The 12,288-nt window shown below is 39.7% G+C and overlaps 1 non-coding gene across 1 annotated transcript; it reads right to left on the bottom strand.

The window, feature by feature from the left end:
- LOC145637622 (small nucleolar RNA R71) lies at nt 1-106 on the bottom strand. The gene has a single exon (XR_014114385.1). It is a non-coding gene; the product is annotated as a small nucleolar RNA R71 (small nucleolar RNA).
- Nucleotides 107-12,288: the final 12,182 nt, after the last annotated feature.

Raw genomic sequence — 12,288 nt, 5'->3', positions numbered from 1 at the left:
AATCAAGGACTTTGATCCAAAACTTCTAGCAAGGGCCTAGTGAGAGTCTCTACGAAGCATGGGAGAGGTATAAGGAGTATCAACGAGAGTGTCCACATCATGGGATTCCTACCTATCAAATTATACAAATCTTCTATGGTGGGTTGAGTTCTCATGGAATATCAAGCTTAGATGCCGGAGCCGGAGGCCCGATAATGAACAAAACGGAAGAAGAAGTGGTGGATGCAATAGATGAAGTGGTGCGACATTATATGAATTGTCAAAAAGTGGAGAAAGAGCCAACTAGCAAGGGCTGCTAAATCGAACAACTCAATGCCATTAATGATTTGACCACTCTAATTGACGATTTGGGGAAAGAGGTTGTATCCCTTAAAGCCAAGCTTGAGAGTCCACCTTTGCAAGCTCCGATTCTTCCCTCCCAAATTAAGGGGAGAGGTACACCTTCTTACCTTAACTCTAATTCTTCTTCTTGTTGCATGATTAGATAATGTTGACCTTGTGATTTATGTGGAATGAGTGATCATGATGCTTCTATGTGTCCCAATGTTCCTTGTGATGAATGTGATGGAATTGAAATTGAGCATGTGAATTATGTTGATAATCATGATTGTGAACCTAGAATTGATGTTCAAAGAAATGTTAGAAATAGGAATTATCATAACCATATGAACTATGATAATAATAACCAAAGTGGAGGTTGTAGAAATCATGGAGTCCAAGGGATTCATGGTAGCTATAACAACCATGGTTATAATGGTCAAAGTCATGGCCGAGGGCATGGAGATCATAACCAAAGTTATGGTAACCATAGTCAACATAGTGGCTAAAATCAAGCTAGGGGTAATTGGAATAATCAAAGTAGGGGATATTTTTAACCAAATGTTCAAAGAGGTTCCCCACTTTGTTTCATTCCAAATACTCAAGGCTCAAGTGATGATTCCTATGATCAATCATTTTCTTCTAGGAATTTCTTGGAAGGGATTATTGAGAAACAAGCCAAAATGATAGAAACCTACATGGCCATGAATGATGAGAATTTCAATGACATGTTGACTTATAATAAGGATTTAGGTGACAAACTCTCTCAATTAGCTAATGTGTTTAAAGAATTTGCGGATTCCTCTTCTTTGACTTCACCAAGCTTAGAATCTAAGAACCCTATGGATGCAATTGTTACTAGGAGTGGTAGGGTCCTTGAGAGTGGAGTACCTAAGAAGAGTGATGCTAGGGAGAGCACTAGAAAGAGTCCTATTGAGATTGAGGGAGATGAGAGTCCCTTAAGTGAGAAAGTTGATGAGGAACAAGTAGAAAGAGTGAAAGAGAAAGAGAAAGAAAAAGAACTTTACAAGCCCAAGCTCCCTTATCCCCAAAAGTACAATAGGCACAAATTGGATGAGCAATTTAGGAAATTCGTAGAGATGCTTAAGCAACTTCATCTAACTCTTCCTTTCACCGATGTTGTAGAACAAACACCAAACTATGCTAAGTTCCTCAAAGAGATTTTGAGTGGAAAGAGGACATGTGACATGATGAAAACGATTAGTATAACCGAGAATTGTAGTGAAATCATCATGAATAAGATGCCTCATAAGTTGAAGGATTCCGAAAATTTCTCTATCCCTTGTGCTATTAATAAGACTCAAATTGATAATGCCTTATGTGACTTAGCAGCTAGTGTTAGCCTTATGCCATATTCAGTCTATCAAAGACTAGAGCTAGGGGAACTTTTATCTACCAAGATCACATTGCAATTAGCCGATAGGTCAATTTAGATTCCAAAGGGTAAGGTAGAAGATGTTCCCTTGAGGGTTGGGAAATTCGTCATTCCGGTTGATTTTGTAGTGTTGGATATATGGATGAAGATGCTACTATCCCTATCATCTTAGGTAGGACATTTCTTGCTACATCGGGGGCTATGATTGATGTCAAAAGTGCTAAGATATCTCTAAAGATAGGAGAGGAGGTAGTTGAATTTGATTTGAATGAAGGCATGAAATATCCCTCTTTTTCTTTTGAAAATTGCATGAAAGTTGAATTTCTTGATAATATTGTGCAATCCATGCATGAGCACTTGCTCACATCTAATGATCCTCTTGAGTGTGTTTTGTTGAACAAAGAAAAGATAGGTATCCCAAACAAGGAAATGCAATTGTATGAGGACTTGCTTGATGGAAGCAATGAAGGGAGTGATGAGCAAATTTGTATGGTGATATCAAGTTAAGATGCTTTGCATGTGGCCTCGACCAAAGAAGGTAAAGGTGTTCCTATAGTAGAGCTCAAACCTCTACCATCACACCTTAGGTATGAATTCTTAGGCCCAAATTCTACTAATCCCGTCATTGTTAGTGCATCCTTGAGTAAGAGCCAAGCTCAAGCGCTATGTGATGTCTTGAGAAAGCACCAAGGTGCTTTAGGCTATATCATTGATGATATCAAGGGTATTAGCCCCGCTTTGTGTACACATCATATAACGCTTGAGGAAGGCACCCTTCCCTGTATTGAACGACAACGTAAGCTACATCCCCAAATGGGGGAAGTAGTGAAGAAAGAGATCACCAAGCTTTTGGATGCGGGGATCATATTCCCTATCTCAAGCTCTAGGTGGGTCTCCCCCGTGCATGTCGTTCTAAAGAAGGGGGGTATGACCGTAGTCATGAATGAGAAAGGTGAGCTCATTCCGACTAGAACGGTTACCGGTTGGCGAATGTGTATAGACTATAGACGTCTAAATACATAAACCAAGAAGGACCACTTTCCCCTCCCCTTCATTGACCAAATGCTTGAAATACTTACAAGGCACAAGTTCTATTGTTTCCTTTATGGGTATTTGGGATTCTTTCAAATTCCAATCCATCCCGATGATCAAGAAAAGACAACCTTCACATGCCCCTATGGTACTTTTGCATATAGAAGAATGCCCTTTGGATTGTGTAATGCTCCGGCGACCTTTCAAAGGTGCATGATGAGCATTTTTGGGGACATGTTGGAGGAACAAATGGAGGTTTTTATGGACGATTTTTCCGTGGGAGGAGTTTCGTTTGAGGATTGCCTTGAAAATCTTGGAAAATGCCTTGCAAGGTGTGAGAAGGTCAACTTAGTGTTAAATTGGGAAAAATGCCACTTCATAGTGGAAGAAGGGATTGTGCTTGGACACAAAATCTCTCATAAAGGAATAGAAGTTGACAAGGCCAAGATTGAGGTGATAGAGAAATTGCCACCCCCGGTTAATGTGAAAGGAGTAAGATCATTTTTGGGCCACGCCGGGTTTTATAGGAGGTTTATCAAAGACTTTTCTCTCATTGCTAAGACTTTAAATGATCTTCTCCAAAAAGATATTGATTTTGTGTTTGATGACACTTGTTTGGAGGCTTTCAACAAGTTGAAGAAAGCTTTGACTTCCACTCCCATTGTCCAAGCCCCTAGGTGGGATTTGCCCTTTGAGCTCATGTGTGATGCTAGTGACACGGCTATTGGGGGTGTGTTGGGTCAAAGGATTGATAAGAAGCTCCATGTCATTTACTATATGTCGAAGACCCTAAATAGTGCTCAAAGGAATTATACAACAACGGAAAAAAGTTTTTGGCAATTGTTCATTCTTTGAAAAGTTCCGTTGTTATTTGTTGGGGTCTAAGACTATTGTTTTCACCGATCATGTGGCTTTGAAGTATCTCTTTGGGAAAAAGGAATCCAAGCCAAGGTTGATTCGTTAAGTTCTTGAACTCCAATCTTTTGATCTTGAGATCCGAGATAAGAAAGGTGCGGAAAATGTGGTTGCGGATCATTTATCTAGGCTTGAGGATTTTCAAGTTCAAGATGATGGATCCCCTATTGAGGATAGGATTTTGGATGATTCCTTGTATGTTATCAATGTGAAGGAGCTCCCATGGTTTGCCGATTTGGTAAATTTTCTAGCTTGTGGGGAGTTTCCTCCTTCTTTTTCCAAGAATCAAAAGAAGAAGCTCAAGAGAGAAGCTAGGCATTATGTGTGGGATGAGCCGATTTTGTATAAGAGAGGTGTGGATGGTTTGTTGCGCCGATGTGTGCCAAATGAAGAAATACCAAATGTGTTGAAGATGTGCCACTCGGATCCTAGTGGTGGTCATATGGGTGTTTCTAGAACGGCTTCTAAGGTGCTTCAATGTGGCTTATGGTGGCCAAACCTCTTTAAGAACGCTTGGGAATTTGTCAAGAGTTGTGATCTATGTCAAAGGACCGGGAACATTTCAAAGAGGAACGAGATGCCCCAACAACCCATTCTTGAGTTGGATATTTTTGATGTTTGGGGTATAGATTTCATGGGTCCTTTTCCTTCTTCATTTGGGAATCGATACATTCTTGTTGCCGTTGATTATGTGTGAAAATGGGTTGAAGCCATTGCTTCTCCAACAAATGACCATAAGGTGGTAATGGAGTTGTTCAAGAAGATTATATTCCCAAGGTTTGGCATTCCCAAGGCGGTCATAAGCGACAATGGCTCTCATTTCGTGCATTATGCTTTCCGAAAAATGTTGAAGAAGCATGGGGTAAACCAACTCTTTGGGCTCCCTTACCATCCTCAGACTAGTGGGCAAGTGGAGGTGTCCAATCGTCAAATTAAGTTGATACTTGAGAAGACGGTTGCAAGAAATAGGAAGGATTGGTCGAACAAGCCTGATGGTGCCTTATGGGCATACAGATCGGCCTTCAAAAATCGTATTGGTACCACTCCTGACCGATTAGTTTATGGGAAGTCTTGCCATCTTCCGGTGGAGCTTGAGCACCGCACTCATTGGGCAATTAAGAAGATTAATTTTGATTTGGCAAGTGCGGGGGAACAACGTTGGTTGGATCTCCATGAATTGGAAGAGCTTCGTTTGGATGCCTATGATTGTGCTAGTTTGTATAAGGCTAGAGCCAAGGAGGTGCATGATAAGCTCATTGAGAAGAAGGAGTTCAATCCGGGAGATAAGGTGCTCCTCTACAACTCAAGAATAAGGCTCTTTCCCGGAAAATTGATGTCTCGTTGGACCGGTCCATTTGTTGTTCAAGAGGTCTTTCCAAATGGTGCTATTGAAATTTCTCCTTTGGACCTTTCAAGGACTTTCAAGGTCAACGGACATAGGCTCAAGCGCTACTATGATGGATTTTTTGTTGGAGTCATTCATGATATGACTCTCTATGATCCACCTTGAAGGGGTAGAGAATGTCAAGCTAATGAATTTAAACAAGCGCTTATCGAGAGGCAACCCGAGCTTCTAACCTTTTCTCATTTTCATTTGAATTTTCTTTTTGTTTTGATGATTTTATCCTCTTTTAATCTTGTTTTCTTTTGTATTGTAGGTGAATTTGATTTGAAATCCAACAATCTTGATGCCAATTTTGAGGTAGAATTGTCCAAGTTCATGAGTTAGAAATTTGTGTAAGTATGGAACTTGGTGGGTTCTTTTTGTGGGTTCATGAAATTCTTTCTTTGAACCCACTAAAATAAGGTTTTGCTAATGCCTATGTTGGTGTTCATCACCATCATCTTTGTGTACCCACCAATGTGTGCACCGTAGCAAAGGAAGGAAAGAAGGAAAATTGGAACCCAGGGAGGTGCGAGCGCACACGAGCAGGGTGCGGCCGCGCACCCCCATGGTGCAGGCGCGCCACCCTCAGGTGCGGCCGCACCCCCTGAGGTCGGGGCTCATTTAAGCCCTAGCCTCCTTCCTCCTTCTTCTCTATCTCCTACTTCACTTTCTCACTCATGTTTCATTTGGTTTTTGCTCTAGTTTAATCTTCATCTCCCTCATCATTCTCTCATCAAAATTTCATCAAAATTCATAATTTCCTAGTTTATTATTACTCCAATTCTCAATTCAAGCATCTTCAAGGTAATTTTCTCTCTCCTAAATTGAGATTTTTGGGTATTCTTTGTTTGAAGTTTTGTGGTTTGCTATTGGGATTGTTAGTGAGTAGTAGTGCTATTTGTGTTATTTTCTTGAGATTTCTCATCAATTGAAGGTATAATTTATTCATTTTTGTGATAAATTTTCAACCTTTATTATTCATGAAAATTTGATTTGGTTGGTACTACTCTTACTAGCATACCCATATTGTAAACTACTTGCTTCATTGTATGTTGATTATGAATATGATGATTTTGTTGATGATGATTTGCCTTGTGATGATGATTTTACTTGAGTTTATTGAATATTTTGGCATCACCTTTGTTGGAGTTGTTGTTAGATTTTTTGTTGGGTATTGTAGTGTAGGTGATGATGATGTTCATAAGGGTTTGGCTGGTCATAGATTATGATGTTTCTTACTATGCATGAATATGGTCAATAATCGTGATTTGCTTTATGCATTCTTCACTTGAGTATGGATACTTTCTTATTCTCTCGATTATTGTGGACCTTATTAGTCTTGCCATTATTATGCTTAGTATTTGCACATTATTTTCTCTTGTTTTGAACCTTTCCTTTGATTGTGGTATGTAGATGGTCCCCCTCCGACGTACAAAGCGAGCCAAATATTTCAATCCTAGAAATGTGGTTCCACCTCCTACCACCATCAAAGAAACTTATGGCATCGAATTCACAAAGAAGGAACATTGGGAAAAGTTCATCAACCTTTTATCTAGCTAGGAAACTTTATTCAACAAGGTTTTATGATAAGGAAGCAACAATACTCCTTGGTATTGATGAAGATGTAAGAATGTTGGCAAGGAACTTAGGGCTTGAAGCTTTCATCGATCTCAACGCTCCAACTTTTGCTAGAATCACTTTCGAGTTTCTTGCGTCCCTTGAGGTTCATGGAGATGATGATGATGACTCACCTCCTACTCTATCTTTCCAAGTTTTCAATGATGACCATTCAATACCACACACTCTCCTATTTCAATGAAGCCTTCCAATTCCCCGAGCCATTGGGTGGTGCTCCTTACATCTATCCGGCCTATGAAACTTTGCACAAGGATCACAAATATTGTGAGAATGATTGGTGGGCTCATATTGCCTTTGAGGAGTCTTATCGGACGTAATACTCCAAGTCGGCCTATATTATTCATGCGGCTATGCGGTATTTTAGCCGAATCCTCACATATGCATTATTTTCTAAGGAATCGCTTGGTGCCATATCCCAAGAAGAATTGAGTTGGCTTTGATTGGCGGATAAGCCTAAGGATGATGAGGTTAAGGTTATTGATTTTGCCTCGCATTCGCTTGATAGGTTCGTTGATATTCGTGATGGGATTTTCCTTTCGGGGAGCATTCAAATTGGTGGGATGATCACCATCCTTGTGCTTTCACTTGAAAAGAAGTATGGGGCAATGCGTAAGACCCTTGAGCCTATTCAAGACGCGAGAGAGAAGAACCCCTCACATCTTCTAAGCATCTATGCATTGATTAATCAAAGGTTTTTGGAGCGCACCAACAAGGAAAATTTGTTTGTTTGGAAGGTTTTCCGTACAACGGATTGGTGTCTCATTCCTCACCTGGAGGCCATGGTGAGAGATTTGGAGTCGGACTTACCTTGGAGGCCGGGCAAGATGGACATTGACCGCTCTCTCCGAAGGGTGCCTTTGCCTTTCCCTCGCCCTAAGCGACGTGTTCCCCCGAAATCTCGGGGAGGTACTTTTAGCCCTCCTCTTTCTCCCTCTACTTCTTCTACTCTCGATTTGACTAGTTTGCATGATAAAATTGATGCTCTTACTTTAGCTTTGTCTTCTTCTTCTTCTTTGGGGAATGATTTTGTGTGTGTGTGTGTGTGGGGGGGGGGGGGGGGTTATGATTATCATGCTAGACGGATTTATGATTTTCATGTTGCTAGAGGTGAGATCGAGCCATACTTGAACTATCCCTATTTGCCGGTCCAAGAGGGGCCAATTCCCCAATGGGAGCCTTTTGATAAGGTCGTAGGTCCTCGTCTTTGCTACCCCTATTGGGAGGGACCTCATGTGGCACCTAGGGCCATCCATGGGACCACCCGAGGAGACTATGACTATAGGAGACCGGGGGGATGTGATTGGGCTTATGATCCGGGTAACCCTAACCCTTTTCCTTTCACCCGAGACCGAGGGGAGGTGGGGACGTTCGGGTCCTCCTATTCTTGATGATTGGACGCATTTCTTTTCGTTAGATTCGCTTCAGAGAGTGAGTAGGTCCAAGGGGAAGAGTGCCCAGATTGTTGATGATATGGTTCGTAGTGTTGTCTATAGCATTGGTGGAGGGAGTTCTAGTTCTACCCCCTACCATAGTGCCGAGTGAGCCTTCTTGGCTACCCTCCCTATGCTTGCTTTATCTTGCTTAGTCTTGCATGCCTTATTGTTAGGTTTAGCTTGGGGGGGGGGGGGGGTAGCTCATTTCTAGCTTGGGGGAATTATTTATTTGTGGTTGTGCGTATTTTGTTTTCCCCTAAGCTTGTGGTTCATTTGGTTCTGTTAGCTTTTCATTCTTGCTGTCCTATATCTGCTTCTGTTGTTCCTATGATGTTTCTGTGATGATTTCTTGATGATGGTTGTTATGATTTTTTCTGATGATGTTCTGTTGATATTTTGATGATGATTATTTTTGTCTGCTGCTGTTATGCTCTTCTGTCTGTCTCTCTGATATTTCTGTTGTCTTGCCGATTTGCTCTTTTTGTCTTCTGGTTTTGTCTGGAAGTTACTAACAGTTTTCTTTCTATATAGTTTTCTTTATTTCTTTTGCTCTCACCCGGGTTTGATTGTCCTGTATCTATTTTGGAGATTTATTCGGTGATTCTCATATTCGCTCTTATTTCTTCGCTTAGCATGGATTAACCGGTGAGACCTTTCCTTTTTCTTTCTTCTATTCTCTTGGTTGCTTAGAATAGAATTAGTCTAGGGAAGTTGAATGGTTCGAGGATGTATGTGTTTAACACCTAGCGTGTTTGGGATCTTTTGGTGTTGTTCGTTGCCATTAAGATCACTTGTATTCCGATTGGGATTTATGTGTTGCATATGCATTCTTATTCTTTTCTTCGTTTCTCGCTTCTCCTTTTCTTTAATTTTTCACCTTGATCTTTTATTTTTCTTTCCTTTATTTCTCTTTTGCTTTGTTTTTAGTTTTGAGGCTTTTCCTTTTCTTTTATTCTCTTTTTATTATTTGGACTTCATATCACTCGACTTTTGCCTTTGAATGATTTTCTTCCTAAATAATAGAGGTTTGCACATTTTGAGACTATGTTCGGTTGATTTAAGAATTAATTCATGCTAAGGTAGTTGGTTAGAACTAAGAGGATCATGAAACCGAATTCTACTTGATTGTGGCATGTTGGTAGTTGCTCCCTATGGTTGATTTGATGCTAATAGTGAGTTTTTGCTACATCCGTGTGAGTTCTTTGTTTTTCAAGCCTTTTACCTATACTTGCATGAGCGGCATGGATCCTTGACTTTTGCAAACCTAATCTTGAAACTTGACTCATAGATCTTGAATCCAAGACCGAACCGTTTAGGGAGGAAAAAGGCATATTTTCGGGGTGGTATTTTTCTATTTTTAGGATAGTATTATTCATTTTTGTTCTTTTTGGTTTTACATTTTCCTTATTGCTAACCCATTTGAGCCTTTACCTTTCCTTTCTAGCCACGTACTTAGATTCTTGAGCCTTTTGTTTCTTTTCGTTCCATTTTTAGTTTTTATGAAGCAATAGGTCATCTTTTGGAGTTGTGGTGTGTAAGTTTGGTTTTGGTTCTTAATGAAAGAAAGTTTTTGTTTTGTATATATTTTGTGAATAATGGCAAGTGAATAAAGGGGAAAAAGCCGTCCAAGTTCATAAAAGGCATGGACAAATAGTTGCAATATTGAAAAAGCCGTCCGAATCTAGAAAAAGGCAAGGACAAAGCAAGTCTTAAGAAAAAAACTAAAAAAATGAAGAATTGAAATCCAAAAATATTTTGATGTATTCTTTTCTCCTTCCAAGCATTGAGGACAATGCTTCATTTTAGCTTGGGGGAGAAGCGTTTACGCTTTTGTGTATATGTTTGTGAATGTAGTTTTGAATAAGCTTGGGGGTATAAGGTGTATGTATTTTTGTTTGGTTTGGTGACTACTTGATTGTGATCCTAAGAATTGGCCATTCTTTTGCTTCATTGATTAGGAAAACCACCAATTTTAAATTTTAGTCTACCTACACCCTTTCTCGCCCTTGCATTACAACCTTGGGGAAAGACCTTTTGACCTAAGTGGTTGAGTCATTCATCGGAGGAGAGGAATGTGAGTTTTAGGAATAGGGAGAGAGGATGCAAAAGTTAAGATGTCGAGTAGCCTAAAAATTTTCCTTTTTCCGTTTCCTTTGAGGAATCATTGGGACGCTCACTAGAGGTTGGTTTGAAGCTAGTAGGAAGAACGCGGTAAGAACAAACGGGATGAAAGTGGAGTGTGATACTTAGTTCTCTATGCTTAGCATGTTTTATTCTTTTATCAACCTTAGATATCTTGAAATGTGCTCACCTCTATTTATTTGAGAAAGTTTGTCATTCATTTGAATTGTAGTCATGGTGAAAAGTTCAACTCGTAGAATTTTATATTCTTCTCTTTTCCTTTGTTTTGACTTTGTCTTTTTTATTTGCCTCGTGTTTTCTTTATGAGAGTTATGGGTCAAACTCTTAGGACACCCTTACGAGACCTCACTCGTCCTCATAGGCGACTTTGGGGTTTAAAGGGCTTGTTGTAGCTAAAAACAACCGTGATTCCTACGACAGTGAGTCTTAGTGTACATTCCCATCTTGAGTCTTTCTTTTTCCCTTTTAATAAGTTTTTCATCCTTATTCTTTCTTGCTTTGTTTTGCTCAAGGACGAGCAAAAGTTTAGCTTGGGGGAATTTGATGAGTGTCATTTATGGCACTCATTTGATCTCTTTTAGGATGATTTTCATTCCATTTTACAACTCTTTTTCTCTAGTTTTCTTTAGTTTTGTCCTTTATTTCGTTAGTTTGTGCTTTTCGTAGTTATTTTCTTTGTTTATTTGTTCAATTTTCCCTTTTATTTGTTTGTTTTCGTTTGTTTTTAGGTTATGATCGTGTTTCCAAAGATTCCCGAGCCTTCCTCTTACATTTCTAATCAAGATTTGATGCCTCGTGTTCGCTTTTGGAGCTTCAAGATTGAAGGAACGCAAGGAGCAAGTCAAGAGATCGGTGCACGTATGCGATGGGGGCATCATCTTTGCCACAAACCCACCAAAATATCCATTTCAAGACTGCCTACCTTGGTGTTCATCATCATCACCATGTCGAGCGCACGAGATTGAGCTTGGACTAAGAAGGGGAAGGATGCCCTATAGCTAGGTGCGGCTGCGCACTTGGGTGGTGCGGGCGCACCTACCTGGGTCCCTGCCCCGTACCCTTTTTCCCACGGCCACTCTTCTCCCTTGTGCGGCCGCACCTCCATGGGTCTTTTTTGGACGATCTAACTAACTTCTCTCTAGTTAGTTTTACTATATATCGCTTTTTCTTCTACTTTTAGAGAGAGAAGAATTAGAATAGAATTGGAATTAGTTTAGATTGAATTTTTGGTTAGAGAGAGAAACACTTGTTCTTAGATTTTTTAAGAGAGAAACTTTGGGTTTGATGATTGATGATTGAAGATTGCTACATTTGGTTTGATTTCTATCAAGTTTGTAAGAATTCTTTTCACTTTAATTCAATCTTTTGTTTGATTTCAATTGTTTTGTTGATTGTTCAAGTTTGTTAGTAGTTTGATTGATTTAGTTTGATTTCAATTGATGAATATAAATTTGTTAGTTATATTAGCTTGGATTTTGATGTTCTTAATGGATTGTGAGTAGTTTGATTGCTAGGGTAATGGTGAAGCATGTATGAGTATTGGATTTAAGTTAATTGGGGAAAATTGATTGAGTTGATGATGTGATTAAATTGGTTAATCAATTTTGTGCATGTGTGTGTTTAATTTAGGCTTGATCACCCTAGTTATTCACACTAGATTGCTTTGCAACTTTGCATTGATACGGACAATTGATTTGTGGCTTGAATTTTCACGATTGAGGTGTCTTGTGATGTTTCCTAGCTAGAGTTTATCGTAGTTGACGCTAGTTAGACCTCTAGGAGAATAGCTTGATATGCTCTATTGGTTGCAAAATTGATCTTCCCTCACATTGCTTGACTTAATCGATTGACCTCCCAATTGATTGAATTCATTATGACTACATGTGGATCCCAAACCCTAGCACCTTATACATTTGATTCTATCTAGCTTAGTAGTTGTGTTTTCCTTAGTATAGAGATTACACCCTATCATTAGACTTCGAAGTAGCTTGACTATAGGCAATAGACAATAGCCCACCATTCCTTTG

This window comes from Chenopodium album, chromosome 6, assembly GCF_948465745.1.
Source record: "Chenopodium album chromosome 6, dcCheAlbu1.1, whole genome shotgun sequence".
Taxonomy (NCBI): domain Eukaryota; kingdom Viridiplantae; phylum Streptophyta; class Magnoliopsida; order Caryophyllales; family Amaranthaceae; genus Chenopodium; species Chenopodium album.
The sequence above is the reverse complement of the archived record's forward strand: the minus strand, read 5'-3'. Positions and strand labels throughout refer to the sequence as shown.